This window comes from Peromyscus californicus, unplaced genomic scaffold, assembly GCF_007827085.1.
Source record: "Peromyscus californicus insignis strain IS unplaced genomic scaffold, ASM782708v3 Scaffold_7__1_contigs__length_154581171, whole genome shotgun sequence".
In the NCBI taxonomy this organism is placed as follows: Eukaryota; Metazoa; Chordata; class Mammalia; order Rodentia; family Cricetidae; genus Peromyscus; species Peromyscus californicus.
The window spans coordinates 50,550,466-50,572,537 of record NW_026294595.1 but is presented as its reverse complement, the minus strand read 5'-3'; the positions used below and the strand labels follow the sequence as shown (position 1 = coordinate 50,572,537).

The 22,072-nt window shown below is 44.7% G+C and overlaps 1 long non-coding RNA gene across 1 annotated transcript in view; it reads left to right on the top strand.

The window, feature by feature from the left end:
* The first annotated feature begins 2,463 nt into the window (after positions 1-2,463).
* LOC128100779 (uncharacterized) overlaps positions 2,464-22,072 on the top strand; it is a 41,373-nt gene continuing 21,764 nt past the window's right edge. Inside the window, exon 1 of the long non-coding RNA XR_008214932.1 lies at positions 2,464-2,578. This is a non-coding gene — a long non-coding RNA (uncharacterized LOC128100779). The remainder of the gene's footprint in view (positions 2,579-22,072) is intronic.

Below are 22,072 nucleotides of genomic sequence, written 5' to 3'. Positions count from 1 at the left end.
TGAATGATTTATATGGCTGATTTATAAGGGGGAAAGAAAGAGGTGGGGAGATGGCTCCATATCCTTTATCTCCATGGCACGGCTGTGCAGAGTAGGGGACCCAGATCCTTGCTCTTCTCAGCTTAGAGCCACCAGTGACTTAGACAACTTTTCAGGCAAAGACACAGGTTCCTCAGCTTGTCCAGTGGGTGGCGAGATGCATGTTCTTTGCCCCCGTGTTTCTTCTTTTTAAGGAAAAGTGAAGTCCCAGGCCAGACATGGCAGAGGAGGGCCAGAGAGATGCCCCTCCCCTAGCAGAGGACACTACCAGCAGGGGTCCCAGCTGCCTCCCTTCCTCAGTCTTTTCCCCACAAGGATGACTTACATATTTGTTTAACGGAGTGTTGGATTGCTGCATGGCCCCCTAATTACTGCAGGAACACACACCATTAGACCCTGAAATTTCAGGCCAGATTGGGGAGGAGCAGCAGCCAGGCTCTGGAAGGAAGCCGCTGCTGGTGAGGTGGGGGCTGGGAATCCTCCTTAGGGCTGACTCTTCCAAGCTCGGCTACAAAGCAAAGACAAAATTACTACAGAGCTGAAGCAATCAAAGCCGCCCTCCCTGTCCTGGTCCAAAGTCTGTTTGTGGTTGTCTACTTGCTGCAGATACTCATTGGCTTCTCACAACAAGGAAGGTCCTGACAGATTTTTCCAGAGCCTGTAAGGAGAGGATACATGTCACCCATCCCAAAGGAGGATTCCCTTGGTCTAACTTCTCCCTCCTGGTGCACCCTCAGCTCGGCAACAGAGGGACGGCCAGGCTCTGGAAGGACTCTAGGTCTAATGTGGTGACTAACACAGAACATCCCATACTCAGGTCTAATTCCACCCCTGCTGGTTCCTCCTCCTCCTCCTTCTCTCCCCTCTCCCTTCACAGGAAAGGGTCTCTCTGGGTCTCTTTGCCTCCTGACCCCCCCCCCCCTCCATGTCTTCTTACCTCTCTAGTTCCATAGAGCCTGGACAGGGTATGTCCCCTACCTTAGTTTGGCAGGAAAGAGCTTCATCTTGGTTTGTTCACGAGTGTCAATAACAAACCCTTTTGCTTGTGTCTAAGTGTGGAATCCGAAGCCTTTCAAGGGTTGATGTGCGCAGAAGGAAGGAGGAAAGAGTAGGGAAACAACATGCATATGTCTTTTGCAGCCAGTGTTCCACGGGAGCCCAGGATTTGGAAAGCCTTCTAAATGGATCATGCTCTCTGCCGAACACACCCCACCCCCATGCTAAACACACACACACACACACACACACACACACACACACACACACACACACTTACTTCCAGAGGCTGTCCTCTGACCTTATTTCTGCAGGTGGCACCCTGCTGAGTTCTTCTCTGAGTAAGTGCCTTCAATCCCCTCCCTTCCCTGCCTGGAATCTCTTCTCAAGGCCTCTCAACTCGAAAAGGCAGAGAAGGGGAGGTGGGTTACGTGGGCCCATGAGACTGCCGGTGAGGATTCAGGTGCCCCTGTGACATCGCCCAGACAAGCCATGCTTTCTAGATTTCAGCCGCTCTAGAGCCCATCCCTGGCAAGAGGGCCTTCTGTTTTACCACGCACTGGTGTTACACACATCCTGTGTCCGAGGAGAGCCCGCGAGCACCTGGACTCTATCCCTGGAGTATTGACTGAATGGTCTAAGGGTAGCTCCACACGCTTTAGGCACGTGATTGTCGTGCCTCCACTCTTACCGGGACCGCAAGCAAAAGATACTCTTGCTGACATGAAACACTCACCGAGCACATGCCGCGGGTGGCCGTCCTTGTTCTCAGCCAGGCGTCAGCGAGCAGGATGGCCTTAAGGCAGGCGACGATGCAGAGAGGCAGGCTCAGAGCTCCAGAAACATCTCTGCGAGTTCAGGCGTGGGGATACACTCAGATCTCTCAAAACTGCCCCGAAGCCTTTGGCGGGGTGGCCTCTGTGGGATGTGGCAAGGCCTCTCCTCCACTTTCTGGTACCCGGTTCAGCTTCCTTCACCACACCATGTTGAGTATCTCCGTGGCTACAGCACCCCCGTTCCTGTCCAACGGCCCTCAGCAAGACCCCCTTCTTGCACGCCCCCCATAGGCTCAGTTACATCTGGGATGCATTGCCCCTTAATTGTCAACCCGGTTATTGTGATCAAGTGAATGTTGCTAATCTCTACATTTATTGTTTAGGTAAAGAGAGGTTGCGTTTCATCAATATGCAGGACCCAAGCCCTCGCAGCGCCAAGTAACTTAAGTCAACGCTGAAAATTTCAGGGTGTGCGTAATTACAGGGCACGCAGAATTTTCAGTCGATCCTAATTCCACATCTTTTCTCCGACCCGGGGGCAGCAGGAGGAGGGAACCCGAGGAATCTCCACCCTCTAAGGAGTCGAGGGCCTGCTCCTTTCGAGTCAAGGAACTTCACTGGCGGTGACACCGCACGCGCGCGCGTCCTGTCCTCGACCCACAGCTTGAGATGGATCTGGGGACAATCCTAAACTTCCAAGCTGCGGAAACCAGCGCTCAGCGTTCTCTCTGCAATGCTTCTGGAACCCTCCCCCGAAATCTGCCGCAGTGAGGAGAGGGTTCCCCCACTCGGCGGGTCCTCGTGGGAGAGGGAGGGGGTTTGGAGGAGGGTTGTCCCACGCTCTCCACGCGCGGACGCGCGGTGGGCTTCTTGTTCTGCTGTGCCCAGTTCCTTGCCTTGGGCTTGGAGCGAGAGAGTGTGTTGTGCTTCTTGGGCGCGGAGAGCGCGGGTACTGGTGCTTCTTAAAGAGTAGCTATTGTTGTCTAATTAAGAGGATCTAAACCCAGATACTAAAAGACTAGGCATTCGCCTCAAGAATGGGCGGTCTCCTTCAGCCAAGGCTGGTGTGGGCTTCTTCCAGCCTCTGGGCTCTGGGAGTGGCCTTGGACGGCGGGGTGGGGGTGGGGTGGGGTCTGCTGCTCTGAGCCCGGCAGAGGAAGGGTTAGCTGGGAATATTCCAGGAGGCTGTGGAATGGGACTCTAGAGGCTGATGCTCAAGTCCTAGGGAGTAACACTTTCTCAGGCAACTCGGTTGCAGGGAATTTGTTTCTCTGCTTCAGGAGTAACTCCAGGTTTAACCGGAGGTCCATCTTACAGGAGATAGGCTGGCTTTTTTTTTGTTTTTTGTTTTTTGTTTTTCGAGACAGGGTTTCTCTGTGTAGCTTTGCGCCTTTCCTGGAACTCACTTGGTAGTCCAGGCTGGCCTCGAACTCACAGAGATCCGCCTGGCTCTGCCTCCCGAGTGCTGGGATTAAAGGCGTGCGCCACCACCGCCCGGCTAGGCTGGCTTTATTTAAACAGAATTTTGAAGTCAACTCCCCACTTGCAAGTTTAGGGTGTCGGTGCAACCACTGGATTAAATTATAGCTGAGGTGTGAACTGGGGGCCACAGTACGGAGTGGCAGCTAGGAGTTTTTCATCTTTGGAACCAGTTCCTTCTCATATAAGGTACTTCTCTTTGCTTTCCTCTTTCCTGAAGACTTGAATAGCATTTGCAACAAGGGAGAAATTAAACACAAATGTCAGTTCCATCCCGACAGCCTTTCTTTCTGTTATCCCATTCTGAACCACCCCTTTGCAGGCCCAAGCTCCTTTCAAGCCTGTGACACCCCCCCCCCCTTATCATACATGCAGATCTTTTACCACACTGACACATACCAGCACTGCCTCTCACAGGGCAGCTGGATATGGGTTTAGACTCTTCGGACTGCAAATATTAACTTACCCTTTTCTGAGTTGTGGTTGTTTTCAGCTAGGACAGGGTAAAAAGGATAAGATGGCTGGCAGCCAGGTCCTCTGGGTGGGCACAAGCCCCTTGGAAGTCTCAGGATGAGTATACATTAAGGCTCACCACTTCAAGTGTTGATCTTGACCAGGCCTAGACATTTGCCAGGTGTCTGTTCTCCAAAATGCAGCTAAGAATTTCAGATTTGAAGGATTGCTATAAAGGCTAAATAAAACCAGGCAGAGAAAGTCCTGGCCATGCTCTTCTCGGTGCTTACTGAGAATTAAAAGGTCTTGCCTTCCTAGGAAATTCCGCTCATAGCTAAAACACTGAGACCAGGCCCAGGGCCGCTCCACAGCTGATTCACAGTGAGGGGCCAGGAAGGCGAGCCTCATGTCCGCCAGCAGCCAGGAGACCTGTTTGGAGGAGTCAATAATCATTCTAGGGATGATTTATTGTTGTCCGTTTAGTTGATTTTGTTTGGTTTGGGTTTTGATTTGTTTTAGAGTCTTTTGTTGCTGTCTTGGAATTCTCTGTGTAGATCAAGGTGACCTCTAACTCTGCCTCTGAGATCCATCTGCCTCTGCCTCCCAGAGTGCTGGGACTAAAGGGGTGTGTGTGCCACCATGCCTGACTTGTTTTAGTTTTTTAAGATTGTTTTTATTTATTTATTTTTATTTTGTATATGTCTGTAGAGAGGCATGTACAGGGTCCCGAGGAGGCCAAAGGCCTTTCGTGCTGGAGTTACAGGTGGTGATGAACCACCCATTGTGGATGCTGGGAACTGAACCCAGGTCCTCTGCAAGGGCAGTAAGTGCTCACTTAACCATTGAGCCATCTTTCCAGCCCTTTTCTTTTTCTTTTTTTGTTTTTTGTTTTTTGTTTGTTTGTTTGTTTGTTTTTGAGGTAAGGTCTCACCATGTATCTCACACTGGGCTTGAACATACTGATTTAGCCCAGGCTAACCTCTAACTTGCAGTCTTTTTGGAGTTACATGTGTCTGCTACCATGTCTATCCCTAGCTTCCAAATTTTTTGCACATAGAAAATGGAGGTCTTGTTCCTAAGAACAACAGCTAACATTTATTGAGCAATTATTATATCCCGGGCATTCTGGCATGAGCTTTGCACTCAGCATCTCACTTATTTCACATAATAATCTTAACATTGAATATTACTGATCTTTCTCATTTTAAAGATTTTATTATTTTCAATTGTGTGTGTTAGTGTTAGGGTGCAGGTGCCCACAGAGACCAGAGGTATCAGATGCCCTGGAGCTGGAGTTATATGAGGTTTTGAGCCACCTGATGTGGGTGCTGGGAATAGAACATGGTTCTTCTGGAAGAGCCTATGTGCTGACCTTAACCACCGAGCCATCTCTCCAGCTCGCTCTCTCTCTTTAAAACATGACTATATAAAGTGTCAAATGCATATTGAAAAGTAGAGAAAAAGTCATCCATCATCCAGTGTCAATCATTGTCACCTCCAGGCCAAATTTTTTTTTCTGCTATTTCCATCTCCTCTTGCTAAATTTTAAATCAAATCTCAGACACCATATTAATGATATATATATATATATATTATATATGTGAAAAGATATTTTAAAATTTACAATATCATGTTATGATCATATTTAAACACATTTGAAATCATTCCTTATAGTATCAAATATCTAATCAATGTTCAAGTATACCCTAGAGTCTTATGAATGATTTTTTAATAATTTTTTTGTTAGATCAAAAACAATTTTTGTTTGTTTTTTTGAAACAGGGTTTCTCTGTGTAACAGCCCTCTGGCTGTCTTGGAATTTGCTTTGTAGACCAGGCTGACATTGAACTCACAGAGATTCACCTGCATCTGTCTCCCAAGTGCTGGGATTAAAAGTGTGCTCAATCACTGCCCAGCTAATCAAGATATTCTTACATAATATTTAGTTAGCTAATTGCCTCTTTGTTTGGGGGTTTCTTTTTTGTTTGTTTGAGAAAGGGTCTCTCTATGTAGCTCTGACTGTCTTTGAACTCTCTACGTAGACCAGGCTGGCCTCCAGTGAACCAAGCTCTGCCTGCCTCTGCTTTCCAAGTGCTGGGATTAAAGGAGTATACCACCACACCTGGCTCTAATTGCCTATCAAGTCACTCTTGATACATCTCATATCTCCATCCTCTCTTCCTTCCGCCCCCTCTTCTAACACTGAGTCACTCCTTTGTTTCCTTGTGGTTTATTTGTTGACATGAGTCATTGGTCCTGATACTCATTTTTAGAATGAAGAAATCAAGGTTCAGAGAGGTTAGAAGCATTTAGAAGTGACTAGAGAAAGAATGTGGTTTTAGCTACTTCTAACTAGAGTGTCTCTGCTCTATTGGCTTTATTATAGCCCCTTTAAGTCAAATGATGAAAAGCAAGACGCAGGAAACCCTCGTCACCCCTAAGGGTTTCAGAGGATGCATGACTCACCTAAGCAACCAGATTTACCAAATAACCACAGAACACCATTCACTTCAAACCCAGTCTGGGTTTGAAACTGGGAGGAACATTGAGAACAGTAACTCTGCATGATGAGGTAACCCCTGCATGCCCTTGTATCTGTAACATGAGCAGATTTTTATGTCCAACAAATATTTAGTGAGATAAAAAGATTTCTCAAAGAAACCAAATTTCTTTTTCTTCCTCTTCTTCATTCGCTCCACAACCTCTCCTTTCCATCGCTCCACAAGGCAGGGTAAGGAGAAAATATCTCTTTCAAGTAGTTATTTTAAAATACCAGTCAAATTAACAATTTGGTAGTTTGATATGTGATATCTGGCTTTTGTTGCCGTAGTTTTGAAACCACACGTTACCCTAGCAACTGAATACATTTTTTTTTCTTTAAAAATTTTTTAGCTGTCTAGAGGAGAAAAAAAGAAAAGGGAAACTTCTTGACAGAATTTTCCCATAATAGCTTCCATTAACTGCGGTGACTTCTGTCGGGGAGGCCAGCGCTGCTGTCTCCTGCTGTCGCCAGCCATCCACTGATCTAGCAGATGTTTTGTTTGATAAGGCCAATTTGAGCTTGATAAAACATTTATTTTTCTCACCTCCAAGGAGCAAATACCAGTAAGGGTGGGATTCAGCAGCGATCACTAGACACGCAAGGGCCTCCACCTGCCTGCCGGTGGAGATGCTGGGTGAGAAGAAGCACTAAAACAAGTCTTAAGGCTTCGGTTCCTAAAAAGAGGACGAAAAGGAAAAAAAAAAAGAGGAGGGATGGTTCAAGAGCATTAGATCAGCCTCCAGGGGCTTAACAAGGGGAAGAAAGTGAGTTGGAGAGGCGAGAGTCTGCTGGGGAAGCAACCGGAAATCCCTGGTGGGTGAGGCATTCCCTGAGAGGGCAATGCTGACGGTGAACAGAGAGAGCCTAGCAGGGCCTTCTTCTGGGCCACCAATCAGCTCCCAGATACAGACGTGGAGACTGAACATTAGTTATGAATGTCGGCCTTAGCTTGTGCTTGTCCCACTAGCCCTTATAACTTAATTGAACCTGTTTCTCTTCATCTACATTTTGCCTTGGGGCTTTTGACCTTTCTCTCACTCTGTATGTCCTCCTCTCTGTCTGTGTCTGTGTCTGGCTGGAAGCTGCCTGCCTGGCTGGCCCTGGGTGTGGGCTTCAGCATCTTTGCCTAGTTAAAGCAACATTCCACAGGAAGAAGGTGTGGTTCATTTTACATTTAGTTTGTACTTTTGCTGAATCAGGTGTCAGCATTTCAAGCACAGTAGAGAAGAATCAAGATGGAAAGCAAGTGACCGTTCGGTCTTCTCACAGCCACTAAACTGAAATATCCACTTGCATTTGAACGAGATGCTCCCACCCCCAACCTCATGAACCCCATGAAGGTGGCTCTGGGTTCCACTCTTTAAAAACACAGATTGATTTGATAAAATTATGAGCATATCAGTCCTTTTCCTGGAGTAAAAAGAAGGTAAAGTTTCAAGGCCTGGAGTTGTGCTACACACAAATAATAAATCAGAATAAAAAGTGTTCAGTGGCCTGTGCCTCTGGGTACAGTGCCCCTTTATGGGTCTCCAGGGGACTGCTTATTCAGTTATTTTTGCAGTAGAAAGAGAAAAAAATAGGGAAGTCATCCATTGCAATATCTTGGCTGAACAAAGTCTGAAAGAAAAAAGATTCCACTGTTCAAGACTTTATTTTAGATTACCTATCTCTATATAATATTTTGATTTGAGGAATCATATTTTAAGCCAGAGGGAGAACTAAAGAACTAAGAGATGGAGAAAGGGAGGGGAGGGAGAAGGGGGGAAGGGAATAAGAATGTTGACAATTTTTGCAGAAAATTTAAATTTTTTGTAATAAACTCACCCTGAACAATATATATTGTTATATACATGTATGTGTATATATATATATATATATATACACACACACACATATATATGTATATATATACACACACATACATACATGCATATTCTCTTCTAAGGAAAAAAACCATAATCAATCTACAATATTAACTATGACTTTTTCCTTCAATTATTTGTTTTTTGAGACAGGGTCTTACTATGTACCTCTGGCTGACCTGAGACTTCTTTTACTTTTTCTTTTTTAAATTTTATTTTCAGTTGTATGTGTCGAAGCATTTGCCTATCTGAGCGTATGTATACCTCATGTATGACTGGCACTGTAGGAGAGGTGTCAGATCCCCTGGAACTGGAGTCACAACAGTTGTGATCCACCATGTAGGTGCTGGGAGTTGAATTTGGGTCCTCGAAAGAGCAGCAAATGCTCTTAATTGCTGAACCATCCATCTCTCCAGCCCTAGAACTCCTCATGTAGTCCGGGTTGGATTCAAATTCACAGAAATCTGTGTGCCTCTGCTTCGAAGCTGCTGGGATCACAGATATCAACTAGCGATGACTTTTCCTTAACTCCTGCAAGAACTGCAAGAGCCTTCTGCCCCTTTGTTGAGCAGCTACACACAATGCCGCCTTTATCTGTGTTATATTTCCACCTGGGCAGTCATGGAGTGGATCACATTGGACTCTAGATCCCAAACTGGAGAAGGATGAGTCTCCAGAGGAAACTCTTAAGAAAGAGAAGTGGAGCTGGGCAGTGGTGGCACACGCCTTTAATCCCAGCACTCGGGAGGCAGAGGCAAGTGGATCTCTGTGAGTTCAAGGCCAGCCTGGTCTACAGAGCGAGATCCAGTACAGCCAGGGCTACACAGAGAAACCTATCTGGAAAAATCAAAAGCAAAAACAAAAGCAAAAACAAAAAAAAAGAAAGGAAGAAAGAGAGAGACTTGGATATTGAGAAGATAAAAAAGAAACACCCACTACGGGAAGCATAATGAAAGCCAAAATAATATTGACTGGTTTGTGAGAACAGCCGAGGAAATTAGAATGAAATATTATTCTGAAATGTTTCAGTATCAACACCATCAAACATGTATGCTTCATGACCAGAACTGGAGAAATGTGTGGCAGATTCGATTATAATTTCCAGTCCTTGTCTCTTATATTTGGTTTTGTAGACCAGGCTGGCCTCGAACTCACAGAGATCTGCCTGCCTCTGCCTCCCGAGTGCTGGGATTAAAGGCGTGCGCCGCTGATAAATAAATTTTTAAAGAAAAAAAGAAGCCACCACTGCCCAGCTTCTTTTTTTCTTTAAAAAATTTATTTATGTACATTGGTGTTTTGCCTGCACATATGTCTGTATGAGGGTGTCAGGCCCCCTGGAACTGGAGTTACAGTTGTGAGCTGTCCCATGCAGCCATGGCAGGCAAGCACTGTATCACTGAACTGCATCACTGTATCACTGGGAACTACTCTTCTCTGGAACAGCATCCGGTGCTCTTAACTGCTGAGCTATCTCTCCAGGCCCCTGTTTATTTTTTCTTCCTTCCTCCCCTCCTTCCTTGCTACCTTCCCTCCTTTCTTCCCTGCTCCTTTTTATTTGTTTTTGAGACAGAGTTTCACTGTGTAACCCTGGCTGGTCTGGAACTCCCTCTGCACACCAGGCTGACCCGGAACTCACAGGGATCCGCCTGCCTCTGGCTCCTGAGTGTTGGGATTAAAGATTTGTACCGCCACAGCCAGCAACTTTTTGAGTTTTTAGGAATTTCAGTGTTCAGGGGAGCTGTAAGAGTCATCCCGAGGAGCACCTTGGTTTTCTTCTCCACCAGAGTCATGAGCTTTTAACACTTGGCAACATTTGCTTCTCTCCTGCCTCAGAGGGTTCCGTTTCACAAAGTGGGTTGGTTTGAGAGCAGCAAAGTTCGACCTAGTGATGCGGATCCCAACAGAAAGCTCAGCTACACTGGGATTCAGGCAAGATCCTCCTCCCAAACCTTCAAAGTTTAAGCGAAAAAACAAAACAGCACTTACTCCAGTGAGGACCGGACTTTCAGGGAAACAAATTCTGGAAGACAAAAGTCTAAACCCCAATAAAAAGACACACGGCCTGTGAATGGCAATTTTTTTATGTCTCACTCCTTTTAGTGATAGGGCCAAACGATAGGTCTCATCCATGGCAGGCGAGCACTATATCACTGAGCTGCAACCCGAGGCCCGTTTTTCTCATTTCACCATTGGGAGATGCTTTTGAATATGTCAATTTCATGGTTTCCATTAATTACTCATCTCGTTGCTGTGACAAAATACCCTGACCAAACACAACTTAAGGGAGACAGAGATTATTTTAGCGCACAGTTCAGGGTAGAGTTCAGCACGATGAGGAAGTCGTGGCAACAGGAACCGAGGCAGCTGGTCACATCGCATCAGCAGCCAGGAAGCAGAGAACAGTGAGTGTTAATGCCCAGCTCATTTTCTCCCTTTTATTAAGTCTAGGATCTCAGTCCACGGAATGGTGCTGCCCATGTTCAAGGTGGGTCCTCAGATCTCACATAATGTAACCCAGATAATACCTCACAGACATGCCTGGTGATCCTAGTTTTGTCTCTTGGGTGATGCGAGATTCTGTCAAGGTGACAAGAGCAACCATCACATAGTTTCTCCTAGTTAGCCTTGATTGTCTACTTGACACAGCCTGAGAGAAAAGCCTGGACTGAGGAATGACTTACCTCAGATTGGTCTGTAGGGGATCATCTTGATTATTAATTGATGCAGCAGGACTCAGCCCACTGTGGGTGGCCTTGTCCCTCGGCAGGTGAGCCTGAGCTGCATAAGAAAGCTAGTCAAGTGTGAGCCTGGGAGGCAGCCAGCAAGCAACATTAGCTCCATGGTTTCTGCTTCAAGTTCTTACTTGAATTCCTGTGCTGCCTCCCCTCAATGATGAACCATGACCTGGAAATAGTAGCCAAATAAACCCTTCCCCCCACCAAGTGACTTTTGGCCAGAATGTGTATCACCGCACCAGAGAGCCAACCAGAATGGGTTCTATCTTGGGATGTCATGGCTATTGAAAATGTGACTAATACAACTTGTCACCTTTATATTCCAGCTACTGTTGCACACTAACAAACCGCCCTGAAACTCAGCAGCATAAAACAATGATTTTATTATGCTGGCAGATTTTGTGAGTTAAGAATTCGGATAGGAGACAATGGGATGACTTCTCTTTGCTCTGAGACACAGAAGCCTCAGGGGAAGAGACAAAGGCCAGGTGTGTTCGTAAGGACGCACCTGGGGCTGGAATCACCGAACACGTCTTCACACCTATCCTGCAGATGACAGTGGCCGTTAGTTGAGGCACCTTCCAGCTTGTGGGCTAATTTGGGCTTCCTTGGGGTATCCAAGGGAGCTCCCACAGTCAGTGAGCGTCCCAAGCGACCAAGATGACACCCCTGACATCTTTGTCATCTAGTCTCAGACTTTGCATAATAGTGTTTATTCCCCTGAATTCTGCCGCCTGATGCAGTCACAAATGTTCTCCCAGGGTTGGGGGGAAAGACGTAAACTCCATCTTCCCGTTAAGGTCGAACTGTGAGGAGAAGAACACTGGGACATGCCATACTGTTTCAGCCACTTTTAGAAGATACAGTCTGCAATGGTTCATGTATATGCATTTAAAGGGAAAATTGACATCTGAATTGTGTTTTACTGTTTCTGGTACTTGCAAAGTCTTCTTTTAATGTGTAAAGTATAAAGTAAGATTTTACCTCTTCTTTATGCTTTCTTTACTAGGAATTATTTTCCATTAATTTCTTAGAAGTATAAGACTTACAGTATTCTTTTGAATTTATTTTATATATTTATTTACATTTATTTATTTTATGTATATGAGTGTTTTGTCTGCATGTATGTCTGTGTACCACATGCATGCCTGGTACCTGAGGAGGTCAGAAGAAGATATCAGATCCCCTGGAATTGGAGTTACAGACAGTTGTGAGCCACCATGTGGATATTGGGCATCAAACCCAGGTTCTCTGGAAGAATAGCTAGTGACCTTAACCACTGAACCATCTACCAGCCCCTTGATTTGCAGTATTTCAGTTAATGTTATGCTCTCACACATGCACTACAGTAACGTAACAATTTTCTAAACATCTATGGTCAGGTGAACAGCAGCAAGCCTGGGATTCCAGAGCATCCTTCTCTGGACGGTAACATTGCCATTGAGGATACTAGCTCTTGCATCTCATTAAGGTAAAATGTGTTGCTGGGGATGTAGCTCAACGGTAGAACACTGCCAACACATGCAAAGCTCAATCCTTGGCACTGAAAAAGAAGGTAGACTTGATAGATGATTCCAGTAGAACTTTTTGTTTTGTTTTTTCGAAGCAGGATTTCTCTGTGTAGCTTTGTGCCTTTCCTGGAACTCACTCTGTAGCCCAGGCTGGCCTCAAACTCACAGAGATCAGCCTGCCTCTGCCTCCCGAGTGCTGGGACTAAAGGCGTGCACCACCACCACCCGGCATTCAATAGATTTTTTTTAATAGCAAAAAATAGTATTTTGTCACTTCAGCAGCGTCTCCGGAATGGTGCAGAGTTTAGTGTCACCACACCATAAGGGTGACATGCAGATCTGTGAAGAGAAAAAAAAAATAGATCCAGGTCTTCATTGCACATTTTAAAATGAGCATCCCTCCTATACCTAGCTTAAATGTTTGGAATATTGGAAACTGGCTTGCATCTTTAAAAGAAGCCTTAATCCTTTTCTTCGTTACCGTAGATATTGAGAAGATGTCATGATGCTTGTTTAACAAATGAAAATCCCATGTTTAAGTTCTTTAACACCCTGGTCCTACTTCACTGTGTCGTCAGGGGCTGGTTTGGTGGCTGTGAAATTACTTGAGAAATCTCTTCAGTTTGGAACCGTTGACAGCACCTGAACGTCTGTACCTGTACTTGGATCTCTGGCTAAGGATGCATCCACTGTGACAGCTCAGTACATTCACCCAGAGCTAGCTGAAGTCAGCCATGAGTGTTTAGAGATCTCAGGCAGTTCACCACACAGCTTGCTCTAGTATCCAGTTTCTGCACTACTCTCAGTAGCTCAGGCTTCTTGAAGTCTTCTCCAAATCATTTTCAGCCGGCCAGCCACAAAATGTTTCTCTTAAGAGGTAAGCAATTGGTCTACTTGGACAGCCTATCAATTGAGATGGCAGAAAAAGACATGGATTACACAGCAAGGACAGTTCCCAGGGAAAGTTCGGGGAGGTGAACATGTATCATATTAAAATAGTAGATTTTATGGGCTGTGCCTCAGTTAATGGTGTATTAGGTGAAGAGCATTAGCTCAGAGCTAACCCACGTTTCCATGCCTAGAGCCACCGCAATGGAAGGACTCTGCGGAAGTATGTGTCCGTTATGGTGAATTAGGCTATATGTGCTAAAATTGTTTGGGTTTGAAGTTTGGAGGACAGAGGCTTACTTCACAACTGACTGGACACCTCCATGCTCATCAAGGATCCAAGTGTTTCTTTCATGGACACCTTACCCACTTGTACATAGTGTGCAAGTTCATAGGTCAAAATGCTGAAGTTCCAGCTACCGGTTCTACTTTCCAGTCAGCAAAGGGAAACGTGTTCTTCCCACTTAAGGGCATCTCCAGAAGCTTAATTCAAAACATGATCTAATCTCTCACATTCTAGACTTTACCTCTCTAGCTGCATTAGGTTGCAGGAAAGCTTCCTTCTTCTTCACCATGTCTCTAGTTAAGAACTCTGTAACAGAGTGCTTTGACTACAGAGTTTGGGTCTCCTCTAAATTCTCACGTGAGAAGCTCAGTCCCCAGTGCAACAGGATTGGCAGGTGGGTCCTGGGGTGTTTAGCTATTACAGGTTTAACCCTGGCCAATGGATTAAGGTTATGAAAAGATCTTGCCGAGTGGTAGCTTCTGCTTTTCTGATGCCTGAGAAGGAGCACCCCCCTGGTGGTCATAGCCTTCACGGCATCATCTGCGAAGCAGTGACTATGTCCTCAGCAGACATCAAGCTGCTGCTGCCTTTGTCTTGGGCTTCCCAGCCTATCCAACTGTAAGAAAACTGTCTTCTTTATAAATCACCCAAGCTTAGGCACTCTGCTATTGTAGTACAAACGAACCCTGAGGAGCTGGGAGCATTCCTTAACACAAAATAAATTTTCCTTTGGAAAAGGATGAGTGATCGAAAAACAAAACAAACTATGTGGTAAGATATATTTAGAGTATGTTTGGCACTTTGGTGGTTCAAGATTAGGGTCTTTAATTGAAAAAGGTTTAGATTGAATATAAGGAGTGAAATAAACTAATCTTCAGGATTTGTGTTACATTACTTGTGCAAAGAAAAGGGGAACATGAAAGAAGCATGCCCCAAATTTTTGTTGTCTATCTACATGTACATGCATACATAATCTCTCTTATCTATCCACATATACATGCATACATAGTCTCTCTTATCTATCCATCCACATATACATGCCTACATAATCTCTCTTCTCTATCCATCCACATATACATGCATACATAATCTCCCTTATCTATCCATCCACATATACATGCATACATAATCTCTCTTCTCTATCCATCCACATATACATGCATACATAATCTCCCTTATCTATCCATCCACATATACATGCATACATAATCTCTCTTCTCTATCCATCCACATATACATGCATACATAATCTCCCTTATCTATCCATCCACATATACATGCATACATAATCTCTCTTCTCTATCCATCCACATGTACATGCATACATAATCTCCCTTATCTATCCATCCACATATACATGCATACATAATCTCTCTTCTCTATCCATCCACATGTACATGCATACATAATCTCCCTTATCTATCCATCCACATATACATGCATACATAATCTCTCTTCTCTATCCATCCACATGTACATGCATACATAATCTCCCTTATCTATCCATCCACATATACATGCATACATAATCTCTCTTCTCTATCCATCCACATGTACATGCATACATAATCTCCCTTATCTATCCATCCACATATACATGCATACATTATCTCCCTTATCTATCCATCCACATGTACATGCATACATAATCTCCCTTATCTATCCATCCACATATACATGCATACATATCTTCAATAGTCAGAATCAACATTTCTGTCTTCTAGAGCAGAGATTATAGCTCAGTTACTATGCTTACCTAGTATGTAGGAGCCCTGAGTTTAAACCTCAGTATATAAAAAAAAAAATGGGGCTGGAGAGATGGCTCAGCAGTTAAGAGCACTGGCTGCTCTTCCAAAGGATCTGAGTTCAATTCCCAGCACTCACAAGGCAACTCACAACTATCTGTAATTCCAGTTCCAGGGGATCTGATATCCTCACAGAGACATACATGCAGACAAAACACCAATGTGAATTTAAAAAAAATCTATCTTTCAAAGGATAACATAAATTCTATGTATCCTTAACACCAGTTCATTTGATTTAAAAAAATATGTGCATTAGTGTTTTGTCTGCGTGTCTGTATGAGGGTATCAGATCCACTGGAACTTGAGTTACAGACAGTTGTGAACTACCATGTGGGTGCTAGGAATTGAACCCTGGTCCTCTGAAGAACAGCCAATACTTTTACTGCTGAGCTATGTCTGCAGTCCCAAAGTTTATTTATTTACTTATCTATCTATCTATCTATCTATCTATCTATCTATCTATCTATCTATCTATCTATCTATCTATCTTTGAGACAGGGTTGCCAGCCTGGAACTTGCTCTGTAGCACAGGCTGACTTCGAACTCAGAGATTCTGCTGCCTCTGCCTCCTGAGTGCTGGGATTAAAGACGTGCCACCACAGCTTGACATTCATTTGATATTTTAACATTTGAATTTCTTCAAGTGTAGATTACTGATGACTGGGGATGGAGAGATGGCTCAATGGTTAAGAGCTCTTAATATTCTTCCAGAAGACTGGCATTTGGTTTCCAGCATTCATATCAAAGATCTCACAACTGGCAGGTGGTGGTGGCACACGCCTTTAACCCCAGCTCTTGGGAAGCAGAGGCAGTCGGATCTCAGTGAGTTCGAGGCCAGCCTGTTTTACAAAGTGAATTCCAGCAGTCAGACTGTTGCACAGAGAAACCCTGTCTGGAAAAACAAAAACCAAAACAAAACAAAATTGCCGGGCAGTGGTGGCGCACGCCTTTAATCCCAGCACTCGGGAGGCAGAGCCAGGCGGATCTCTGTGAGTTCGAGGCCAGCCTGGACTACCAAGTGAGTTCCAGGAAAGGCGCAAAGCTACACAGAGAAACCCTGTCTCGAAAAACCAAAAAAAAAAAAAAACCAAAAAAAAAAAAAAAAAAACCCAAAATCTCACAACTCCCTAAACCTCCAGCTCCAGGAGATTCAAAGACCCCTTCTGTCTCCACAGGTGTCTGTATTCACATGGGCACACATTCCACCACCACTCCCATATACAGATACACGCAATTTTTTTTTATTACAGACAATAAAAATTAAAAGAATTTGTCCTAACCAGTTAACAGCCTTCTGGTGAAGCTTAAGTATACAACTGCTTGTGAGATGTTGCCTGTGAGATGTTTGGAACCTCTAGGTTAAAATAAAGCATGATATCAGATATTTTCAATAGTGCACTTGCTGCCATTTTTATTGTTATTAATGTGAGTGCGGAGGCCATCCTCATGGTTGACTATTGTATCTCCCATGATGAGTAAACTGCTTGGCACATAATACACTAGAAATAAATGATTGGTGATCAAAGCAAAATCAAGAAAAAGAAATGTGAAACACATACATGCTCGCGAGGATAGAAGAGATTGGATGATTATCCAGCAACCGCATGTTACCCACGAGAAAACTTAGTCACAGAACAAATACATAGCTAACCTAAATGTCAGAACGACAGTTTTCAGTACAGTGGAAATGATAAAGGTGTAGTCATCTTCAGAACCACAAGAGAAACACCAGCACCCTAGAGAGATTGCTGTTCTCTTTTTAGTTACCTTGCAGAAACTATGTTGCAATACAATCACATTGCTTCTTGTCAGAATCCCAAGGAACAGCGTAATTTCTGGCAGTACTCAGATTTTGTTCTATTAACTACTGTTTCCATATAGGAGGCTAACCAGTGGGGACTCGGATCCTTTTGTCATGCTAACATTTTGGTTCTAATGGTCTCAATTATGAAAACTGGTTCTGTAGATGGAACTGCAATTACTTGCAATCATTTCTTTAAAAATTCTCATAATACCGTTACATAATTCTTGCGGCCAAGAGCTGTTTATTCTGTTTAAGTATTTCATGGGGAAATCTACTTGAAGGTGTACCTGAGTCAAGTTAACAATGTTCTGACACAAAAAGGGCGACATTTACATATGAATGTTACTTTGATGGGTGAGATCTGTAAGACCAACAGTCCTCAGGAAACAGTCACATGGCAGTCAGCCTGGTCTAGGGATGTAGCTCAGTACCGTAGAGGGCTTGCCGAGCATGGGCAAAAGCCTGGGATTCAATTCCCCAGCCCCACAAATAAGACAGCATCAAGTAACCAAGCTTCCATGTTAGAAATTATTAGACATTTTCCCTACTTCTTGCCACACAAAACATTTCTTTTCACTCCTAAGTTTATGGGTCATTGTTGTGGTTTAAATACAAAGTATCCCTATTGACCCATTTGTCTGATCCTTGTCCCCAGCTAGTGGCACTGTTGGGAAGGTTGTAAAAGCTTCAGAAGGTGGGGCACTACTGGAGGAAGTGAGGTGTAACAGGCTTTGAGGTTTTCTAGCCCGGCCCTCCTCCTGCCTGCTTTCTGCTTCCTGGCGGTAGAGGCAGTGTGACTTTAGCTTCTGGCTGCCATGTCCCCCTCTTCAGTGGATTTAACCCTCTCAAACTGTAGGCCAAAATAAACCCTTTCCCCTTTCAGTTGCCTCTTATCATGTATTTGGCCACAGCAGCAAAAGAAGTAACTAAAACAGAAAATCAGTACCAGGAGTGGGGACATTGTTTTGATAAACCTGACCACATGGTTTGCAGGCCTTTGGGCCTGATTTGCAAAAAGAATGTGGAAGAAGGCCTGAGAATTCTATAAGCTTAGCTTAACAGTTTATTTTGGTTGGGGCCTGGAAGGCCAGGATGCTTAGAGAAACAAGGAAGGTGGTACCCCAACTCTGAGGTTTCAGAAGGCATAAGAACTCTGTTGGGAACTGGGATAGAAGCCGTTCATGTCACATTCTGTCAAAGAATCTGGCTACATTCTGCCACTGTCTGGAAAACTTGAGGGGGGCTGAATTTAAAAAATGATGGACCTCTTTGTTTGGAAAAGGGAATCGCAAAATAGGTTGGCATTTGGGCTGTGTCATGGTTACTGCTTAGTGCTCTTATCTGGGTCTGCTGTGAGAAAAACCAGCAAGTAAAACAGAAAGACAGAGAAACCATCAGTTTGGGGAAGAAAGGAACGAGTTTTTAGGTTGCAGACAAGGTGAGTGTGAAAGCAGCTACATTTGCTGGAGGGATTCTTAGCCTATTGAAGAAAAGCTAAGCCTGCCTGCAGAAGTGTTTCCCTGGGATGTGCCTTGAACAGGCACAGAGGACACTACTCTGGAGCTGTAACAGAGTGGCCCAGACTTCACCTGGAGCTGACGGCAGAACCTGCCAGCATTATCCACATGGCGCTCTTTGTGCAGGAGCGCTAAGTGCGAGAGTGAGGGGATGTAGGGTCTTGCATCAAGGTTCCATAAAGCTATTAAGTCCAACAGTGTGTGGCAGGGTCAGTGTCCCCTGCGAAGAAGCTCTGAGAGGCCATTGTGTAGAGCTGAACTCCAGGATGTTGGAGACGGCGGACTATGAGGTGTCTGTAGAAGAAAGCATAGGTACAGACTGGACCCGGCCAGGAGAAAGGCGAGGGTACCAAAGGCACCAGCGCTGGAGATGGGGGCTTGTTGGAGACTGGGTGGCTCTATCAGGAGTCCCTGGTGCTAGGTATGGAGCTATAGAGTTTGGCGTTTGCCCTGCTGGTTTTCAGTCTTGCTTTGGTCCAATTTTCTTGTGTACCTTCACACTGTATTCTTCCCTTTTAGAATGGGCATGATTACTCGGTGCCATTGTGTATTAAAAGACTATCACTTTAAAAAAAATTTTATAGGGTCTAGTAATTAAGAGGTTGCCTTGAGTCTCAGAAAAGACTTTAGATTCTTAACAGTGTTGGGACTATTAAAGACAATGGGAACTGTTGAAGCCAGAATAAATACATTTTTCACTATGAGATGGTTATTAGCTATGGCAGGCAGGGGTAGAATATTCTGGTTTGAATATGAAATGTCCTGCATAGGATTGTATGTTTGAACACTTGATTCTCAGCTGTTTTGGAAGGGTGTGGAACATTTAGGAGACAGAGCCTCACTGGAGGACGTTGGTCACTGGGGGGTGGGAAGGCCTGAGGCTTTACAGCCCAGCCCCACTTCCTGTCTGCTTTCTGCTTCCTGACAGCAACTCCACAGTCTCACCACTGGGCTGCCCCTGCTGATGGGCTGGCTGTGATTGAAAAAGAGAACAGAATCATTGAGGAAAAAAAAAAAATCTTCTGGGACGTGTTTCCTCAGGGTCATCACACAGAAGCTGTGTTCCAGAAAGGGCTCAGGCTGTATCTTGTGCTGGTAGCCAAACTTGGTCATGTGCAAGAGTCTCCCAAGTGTTACTGGTTTTGAAGGCATGAAGGGGTCATGGAGAGCAGTTGAGGTGTGGCCCCCTGAGAGGGCAGGTGAAACTTTTGGTGACTATGCAGCTGCAGTTGAGGTAGAAGCTCTAGGATTGAAGAGGTTATGGTTAGAGTTTGAAGCTTGGCACCATGTGCCAGAGTCACAGTCCCCTACGGGAACCAAGTGAGGCCACTGGTGAAGCTGCAGCCGAGGGGCAGCCGGAGATCCCCGAAGTTTTGAGATGCCAGTACCATGGGAGGACCACCAAGAACAGTCGCAGGTGTGGAGTGGAGCCAGCCTGAGTCTATGAGATGCCATGTGTGCTGTAGCAAAGCCCTGGGAAGCCTAGAAGACGATGAGTCCCGGAAGTCTGACACGGAACTGTTGCTCTCTGGTTTTGCTTTAATTTTAAGGTGACTATGCCCTCTTGGAATAGGAAAGAATGTAACACTTTTTTTTTTATTATTTTACAGTAGCCAATAGTTAAGTGATTTTGAAGTGTTAGAGAAACTTAGAATTTTAGTGAGGCTTTGACTATTGAAAGAGACCTTGGACTTTTAATGGATTGACGTGTTTGGACTTTTAAAGACTAAGACTTTTAAAGTTTGGAATCTACTTTATACTGGGATATTGGTATTAATATGACGTCTTGGGGACAACAAAGAAGGAAAGGTTCTAATTGAATAGTGATGTGTTGGTGTGTCAAGCTGACAGCAGGTCAGTTGTGCTTTATGGTTTAATGCCAACTTGACACACAGTAGAATAAATTTGGAAGAAGAATCTCAGTTGAGCAAACGCCCCCATCCGATTGGCCTCTTGGCAAGCCTGTGGAGCATTTTCTTAATTGATGACTGATGTGGGAGGGCCTAGATCACTGTGGGCAGTGCCATCTTGGGCTGGTGATCCGGGATGCTATAAGAAAGCAGGATGAGCAGACTATGAGGATCAAGCCAGTAGGCAGTGTTCCTCCATGGCCTCTGCTTCAGTTCCTGCCTCCAGATTCCTGCCTTGACTTCCCTTCATGATTGACTGTAATTGGGGCCTATAAGATGAAATAAACCCTTTCTTCCCAAAGTTGCTTTTGCTCATGGTGTTTTATCACAGCAATAGAAACGCTAAGACAGTTTTTAATGGGCTGGTTGGGCAGCTGGTTGATCTCAGCTAGGTTCACTTGCATTTGTGACTGACCTATAGTTCAATTTCCAATAGCTCCTTGTTACATCTGCAACCTCACATTGCCGTCTGCATTTCTATTGACACTATTTTTTTGAACTTCTGTAGGATTTTCCTGCTTTTTCCTCTTTTCAAAGAGCAGTCTAGGATTCTCTATCCTATGGCTTCAAACTCTTCCACATTCCTTCTGCAAACCCGTTCCAAAGGCCTAAGAATCACATAGTCAGGTTTAGCTGCAGCAGTTACTCTATTTGTGGTACCAATTTTCTCTATTAGTTCCACGTTGCTGTGACCAAAATTCCTGACACCGACAGCTTAGGGGAGGAGAGTGTATTAGTTACTTTTGTACTGCTGTGATGAAGCACCATGAGCAGCTTATAGAAGGAAGGGTTTATGTGGACTTACAGTTCTGGAGGAGAAGAGTCATCACTATCATGGTGGGGGAAGCTAGGCAATGGGCAGGAATAGTGACTGGAACAGAAAGCTGAGAGTTCATACCTCAAACCACAAGCAGAAAACAGAGAACAAACTGGGAATGGTGAGTCTTTAAGCTCTCAAAGCCCGCCCCAGTGACACACCTCCCCCTGCAAGCCCACACCTCCTAAACTGCCCAAACAGTGCCACCAACCGGGGACCAAGTATGCAAATGCCCGAGTCTGTGAGGACATGGCACCACTGAGAGACTTACTTTGGTTTCTGTTGTCTGAGGGCTTCAGTTTATCACGGCAGAGAAGGTATGATGAACAGCTCAGTTCACGGTGGTGGGAGCATGTGGCGGTGGCTGTTCACATCATGGCAGATTAGGGAGCATAGAGCACAATACCAAACAGGGCTGGTGTCGTTTACAAAGTTTTGCCCGCCAGGCTCTACTTCCTAAAAGCCCTACAGCCTCCCCAAACAGCACCACAAAATGGGGATCAAAGGTTGAGAATATGAACACCTGATTCAAACTGTAAAAAAAACGCATAAAGACTTTATTTAGTTAATTATCACAGAAAACAGCAGAACATTGAAACAAGTTCAAAGAAGAGTCCAAAGAACAAGCACCTATAACAGCAGTTAATAATGC